Source organism: Mixophyes fleayi, chromosome 3 (assembly GCF_038048845.1).
Source record: "Mixophyes fleayi isolate aMixFle1 chromosome 3, aMixFle1.hap1, whole genome shotgun sequence".
In the NCBI taxonomy this organism is placed as follows: Eukaryota; Metazoa; Chordata; class Amphibia; order Anura; family Limnodynastidae; genus Mixophyes; species Mixophyes fleayi.
In genome coordinates, this window is record NC_134404.1 from 132,746,860 (window position 1) to 132,751,859 (window position 5,000).

At 47.7% G+C, this 5,000-nt stretch overlaps 2 non-coding genes and 21 pseudogenes across 2 annotated transcripts; all 23 read right to left on the bottom strand.

The window, feature by feature from the left end:
* The window catches only part of LOC142147839 (5S ribosomal RNA), a 119-nt pseudogene extending 19 nt beyond the window's left edge, over positions 1-100 (bottom strand).
* An 80-nt stretch (positions 101-180) lies between these two features.
* LOC142147821 (5S ribosomal RNA) lies at positions 181-299 on the bottom strand (annotated as a pseudogene).
* An 88-nt stretch (positions 300-387) lies between these two features.
* Positions 388-506, bottom strand: LOC142146721 (5S ribosomal RNA; annotated as a pseudogene).
* Positions 507-795: 289 nt separating this feature from the next.
* LOC142146540 (5S ribosomal RNA) lies at positions 796-914 on the bottom strand (annotated as a pseudogene).
* Positions 915-996: 82 nt separating this feature from the next.
* LOC142146254 (5S ribosomal RNA) lies at positions 997-1,115 on the bottom strand (annotated as a pseudogene).
* A 74-nt stretch (positions 1,116-1,189) lies between these two features.
* LOC142145165 (5S ribosomal RNA) lies at positions 1,190-1,308 on the bottom strand. The gene has a single exon (XR_012689832.1). It is a non-coding gene; the product is annotated as a 5S ribosomal RNA (ribosomal RNA).
* An 81-nt stretch (positions 1,309-1,389) lies between these two features.
* On the bottom strand, positions 1,390-1,508 carry LOC142145827 (5S ribosomal RNA; annotated as a pseudogene).
* Positions 1,509-1,588: 80 nt separating this feature from the next.
* Positions 1,589-1,707, bottom strand: LOC142147822 (5S ribosomal RNA; annotated as a pseudogene).
* An 88-nt stretch (positions 1,708-1,795) lies between these two features.
* Positions 1,796-1,914, bottom strand: LOC142146375 (5S ribosomal RNA; annotated as a pseudogene).
* A 289-nt stretch (positions 1,915-2,203) lies between these two features.
* LOC142146541 (5S ribosomal RNA) lies at positions 2,204-2,322 on the bottom strand (annotated as a pseudogene).
* Positions 2,323-2,404: 82 nt separating this feature from the next.
* LOC142146255 (5S ribosomal RNA) lies at positions 2,405-2,523 on the bottom strand (annotated as a pseudogene).
* A 74-nt stretch (positions 2,524-2,597) lies between these two features.
* Positions 2,598-2,716, bottom strand: LOC142145177 (5S ribosomal RNA). The gene has a single exon (XR_012689833.1). It is a non-coding gene; the product is annotated as a 5S ribosomal RNA (ribosomal RNA).
* An 81-nt stretch (positions 2,717-2,797) lies between these two features.
* On the bottom strand, positions 2,798-2,916 carry LOC142145314 (5S ribosomal RNA; annotated as a pseudogene).
* Positions 2,917-3,005: 89 nt separating this feature from the next.
* LOC142146314 (5S ribosomal RNA) lies at positions 3,006-3,124 on the bottom strand (annotated as a pseudogene).
* An 83-nt stretch (positions 3,125-3,207) lies between these two features.
* On the bottom strand, positions 3,208-3,327 carry LOC142146062 (5S ribosomal RNA; annotated as a pseudogene).
* Positions 3,328-3,398: 71 nt separating this feature from the next.
* On the bottom strand, positions 3,399-3,517 carry LOC142146627 (5S ribosomal RNA; annotated as a pseudogene).
* Positions 3,518-3,589: 72 nt separating this feature from the next.
* Positions 3,590-3,708, bottom strand: LOC142147840 (5S ribosomal RNA; annotated as a pseudogene).
* Positions 3,709-3,788: 80 nt separating this feature from the next.
* On the bottom strand, positions 3,789-3,907 carry LOC142145704 (5S ribosomal RNA; annotated as a pseudogene).
* An 88-nt stretch (positions 3,908-3,995) lies between these two features.
* LOC142146376 (5S ribosomal RNA) lies at positions 3,996-4,114 on the bottom strand (annotated as a pseudogene).
* An 82-nt stretch (positions 4,115-4,196) lies between these two features.
* On the bottom strand, positions 4,197-4,315 carry LOC142145673 (5S ribosomal RNA; annotated as a pseudogene).
* Positions 4,316-4,398: 83 nt separating this feature from the next.
* On the bottom strand, positions 4,399-4,517 carry LOC142146294 (5S ribosomal RNA; annotated as a pseudogene).
* Positions 4,518-4,601: 84 nt separating this feature from the next.
* On the bottom strand, positions 4,602-4,721 carry LOC142145995 (5S ribosomal RNA; annotated as a pseudogene).
* An 80-nt stretch (positions 4,722-4,801) lies between these two features.
* LOC142146079 (5S ribosomal RNA) lies at positions 4,802-4,920 on the bottom strand (annotated as a pseudogene).
* Positions 4,921-5,000: the final 80 nt, after the last annotated feature.

Genomic DNA, 5,000 nt, shown 5'->3' on the forward strand with positions numbered 1-5,000 from the left:
TCCCAGGTGGTCTCCCATCCAAGTACTAACCAGGCCCAGCCCTGCTTAGCTTCCAAAATCAGTCGAGATTGGGCTTGTTCAGGGTGGCGTGGCTGTAGGTATTGGTTGCCTACTGACCTACATCTCTTATACATCTCAAAACCAGCATTGAAGGAAGCAGTAACGAGAGAATTAAAAAAAAGCCTACGGCACCTGGAATTCCCAGGTGGTCTCCCATCCAAGTACTAACCAGGCCTGGCCCTGCTTAGCTTCCAAGATCAGACGAGATTGGGCTTGTTCAGGGTGGTGTGGCTGTAGGTATTGGTTGCCTACTGACCTACATGTCTTATACATCTCAAAACCAGCATTGAAGGAAGCAAGAACAAGAGAGAGAGAGAGAAAAAAAAAGGCCTACGGCACCTAGTATTACCAGGTGGTCTCCCAACCAAGTACTAACCAGGCCCGGCCCTGCTTAGCTTCCTAGGTCATACAAGATTGGGCTTCTTCAGGGTGGTGTGGCTGCAGGTGTTGTTTGCATCCTGACCTACATCTCTTATTCATTTCAAAACCAGCATTGAAGGAAGCAAGAACAAGAGAGAGGAAAAAAAATGCCTATGGCACCTGTTATTCCCAGGTGATCTCCCATCCAAGTACTAACCAGGACTGGCCCTGCTTAGCTTCCAAGATGAGACGAGATTGGGCTTGTTCAGGGTGGTGTGGCTGTAGGTATTGGTTGCCTACTGACCTACATGTCTTATACATCTCAAAACCAGCATTGAAGGAAGCAAGAACAAGAGAGAGAGAGAGAAAAAAAAAGGCCTACGGCACCTAGTATTCCCAGGTGGTCTCCCAACCAAGTACTAACCAGGCCTGGCCCTGCTTAGCTTCCTAGGTCAGACAAGATTGGGCTTCTTCAGGGTGGTGTGGCTGCAGGTATTGTTTGCATCCTGACCTACATCTCTTATTCATCTCAAAACCAGCATTGAAGGAAGCAAGAACAAGAGAGAGGAAAAAAAATGCCTATGGCACCTGGTATTCCCAGGTGGTCTCCCATCCAAGTACTAACCAGGACTGGCCCTAATTAGCTTCCAAGATCAGATGAGATTGGGCTTGTTCAGGGTGGTGTGGCTGTAGGTGCTGCTTGCTTACAGACCTACATCTCAAAACCAGCATTGAAGGAAGCAAGAAGAAGAGAGAGAAAAAAACAAAAGGCCTACAGCACCTGGAATTCCCAGGTGGTCTCCCATCCAAGTACTAACCAGGCCCAGCCCTGCTTATCTTCCAAGATCAGATGAGACTGGGCTTGTTCAGGGTGGTGTGGCTGTAGGTATTGGTTGCCTACTGACTTACATCTCTTATACATCTCAAAACCAGCATTGAAGGAAGCAAGAACATGAGAGAGAAAAAAAAAGCCTATGGCACCTGGTATTCCCAGGTGGTCTCCCATCCAAGTACTAACCAGGCCCGGCCTTGCTTAGCTTCAAAGATCAGATGAGATTGGGCTTGTTCAGGGTGGCGTGGCTGTAGGTATTGGTTGCCTACTGACCTACATCTCTTATACATCTCAAAACCAGCATTGAAGGAAGCAGTAACGAGAGAATTAAAAAAAAGCCTACGGCACCTGGAATTCCCAGGTGGTCTCCCATCCAAGTACTAACCAGGCCTGGCCCTGCTTAGCTTCCAAGATCAGACGAGATTGGGCTTGTTCAGGGTGGTGTGGCTGTAGGTATTGGTTGCCTACTGACCTACATGTCTTATACATCTCAAAACCAGCATTGAAGGAAGCAAGAACAAGAGAGAGAGAGAGAAAAAAAAAGGCCTACGGCACCTAGTATTCCCAGGTGGTCTCCCAACCAAGTACTAACCAGGCCCGGCCCTGCTTAGCTTCCTAGGTCATACAAGATTGGGCTTCTTCAGGGTGGTGTGGCTGCAGGTGTTGTTTGCATCCTGACCTACATCTCTTATTCATTTCAAAACCAGCATTGAAGGAAGCAAGAACAAGAGAGAGGAAAAAAAATGCCTATGGCACCTGTTATTCCCAGGTGATCTCCCATCCAAGTACTAACCAGGACTGGCCCTGCTTAGCTTCCAAGATGAGACGAGATTGGGCTTGTTCAGGGTGGTGTGGCTGTAGGTATTGGTTGCCTACTGACCTACATGTCTTATACATCTCAAAACCAGCATTGAAGGAAGCAAGAACAAGAGAGAGAGAGAGAAAAAAAAAGGCCTACGGCACCTAGTATTCCCAGGTGGTCTCCCAACCAAGTACTAACCAGGCCTGGCCCTGCTTAGCTTCCTAGGTCAGACAAGATTGGGCTTCTTCAGGGTGGTGTGGCTGCAGGTATTGTTTGCATCCTGACCTACATCTCTTATTCATCTCAAAACCAGCATTGAAGGAAGCAAGAACAAGAAAGAGGAAAAAAAATGCCTATGGCACCTGGTATTCCCAGGTGGTCTCCCATCCAAGTACTAACCAGGACTGGCCCTAATTAGCTTCCAAGATCAGATGAGATTGGGCTTGTTCAGGGTGGTGTGGCTGTAGGTGCTGCTTGCTTACAGACCTACATCTCAAAACCAGCATTGAAGGAAGCAAGAAGAAGAGAGAGAAAAAAACAAAAGGCCTACAGCACCTGGAATTCCCAGGTGGTCTCCCATCCAAGTACTAACCAGGCCCAGCCCTGCTTATCTTCCAAGATCAGATGAGACTGGGCTTGTTCAGGGTGGTGTGGCTGTAGGTATTGGTTGCCTACTGACTTACATCTCTTATACATCTCAAAACCAGCATTGAAGGAAGCAAGAACATGAGAGAGAAAAAAAAAACCTATGGCACCTGGTATTCCCAGGTGGTCTCCCATCCAAGTACTAACCAGGCCCGGCCTTGCTTAGCTTCAAAGATCAGATGAGATTGGGCTTGTTCAGGGTGGTGTGGCTGTAGGTATTGGTTGCCTCCTGACCTACATCTCTTATACATCTCAAAACCAGCATTGAAGGAAGCAAGAACAAGAGAGAGAGAGAGAAAAAAAAAAGGCCTATGGCACCTGGTATTCCCAGGTGGTCTCCCAACCAAGTACTAACCAGACCCGGCCTTGCTTAGCTTCCTAGATCAGATGAGATTGGGCTTGTTCAGGGTGGTGTGGCTGCAGGGATTGGTTGCCTACTGACCTACATCTCTTATACATCTCCAAACCAGGATTAAAGGAAGTAAGAACAAGAGAGAGAAAAAAAAAATGCCTACAGCACTGTGGTATTCCCAGGAGTTCTCCCATCCAAGTACTAACCAAGCCCGGCCCTGCTTAACTTCCAAGATCAGTCAAGATTGGGCTTGTTCAGGGTGGTGTGGCTGTAGGTATTGGTTGCCTACTGACCTACATCTCAAAACCAGCATTGAAGGAAGCAAGAACAAGAGAGAGAAAAAAAAAGGCCTACGGCACCTGGTATTCCCAGGTGGTCTCCCAACCATGTACTAACCAGGCCTGGCGCTGCTTAGCTTACAAGATCAGGCGAGATTGGGCTTGTTCAGGGTGGTGTGGCTGTAGGTATTTGTTGCCTACTGACCTACATCTCAAAACCTGCATTGAAGGAAGCAAGAACAAGAGAGAGAAAAAAAAAAGGCCTACAGCACCTGGAATTCCCAGGTGGTCTCCCATCCAAGTACTAACCAGGCCCAGCCCTGCTTAGCTTCCAAAATCAGTCGAGATTGGGCTTGTTCAGGGTGGCGTGGCTGTAGGTATTGGTTGCCTACTGACCTACATCTCTTATACATCTCAAAACCAGCATTGAAGGAAGCAGTAACGAGAGAATTAAAAAAAAGCCTACGGCACCTGGAATTCCCAGGTGGTGTCCCATCCAAGTACTAACCAGGCCTGGCCCTGCTTAGCTTCCAAGATTAGACGAGATTGGGCTTGTTCAGGGTGGTGTGGCTGTAGGTATTGGCTGCCTACTGACCTACATGTCTTATACATCTCAAAACCAGCATTGAAGGAAGCAAGAACAAGAGAGAGAGAGAGAAAAAAAAAGGCCTACGGCACCTAGTATTCCCAGGTGGTCTCCCAACCAAGTACTAACCAGGCCCGGCCCTGCTTAGCTTCCTAGGTCATACAAGATTGGGCTTCTTCAGGGTGGTGTGGCTGCAGGTATTGTTTGCATCCTGACCTACATCTCTTATTCATCTCAAAACCAGCATTGAAGGAAGCAAGAACAAGAGAGAGGAAAAAAAATGCCTACGGCACCTGGTATTCCCAGGTGGTCTCCCATCCAAGTACTAACCAGGCCCGGCCCTGCTTAGCTTCCAAGATCAGACGAAATTGTTCTTGTTCAGGGTGGTGTGGCTGTAGGTATTGGTTGCCTACTGACCTACATCTCTTATACATCTCAAAGCCAGCATTGAAGGAAGCAAGAACAAGAGAGAGAAAAAAAAAAGGCTTACAGCACCTCAAATTCCCAGGTGGTCTCCCATCCAAGTACTAACCAAGCCCGGCCCTGCTTAGCTTCCAAGATCAGTGAAGATTGGGCTTGTTCAGGGTGGTGTGGCTGTAGGTATTTGTTACCTACTGACCTACATCTCTCATACATCTCAAAACCAGCATTGAAGGAAGCAAGAACAAGAGAGAGAAAAAAAAAAAGGCCTACGGCACCTGGTATTCCCAGGTGGTCAACCCATCCAAGTACTAACCAGGCCTGCCCCTGCTTAGCTTCCAAGATCAGACGAGATTGGGCTTGTTCAGGGTGGCGTGGCTGTAGGTATTGGTTGTCTACTGACCTACATCTCTTATACATCTTAAAACCACCATTGAAGGAAGCAGTAACGAGAGAAATAAAAAAATGCCTACGGCACCTGGAATTCCCAGGTGGTTTCCCATCCAAGTACTAACCAGGCCCGGCCCTGCTTAGCTTCCAAAATCAGACAAGATTGGGCTTGTTCAGGGTGCTGTGGCTGTAGGTATTAGTTGCCTACTGACCTACATGTCTTATACATCTCAAAACCGGCATTGAAGGAAGCAAGAACAAGAGAGAGAAAAAAA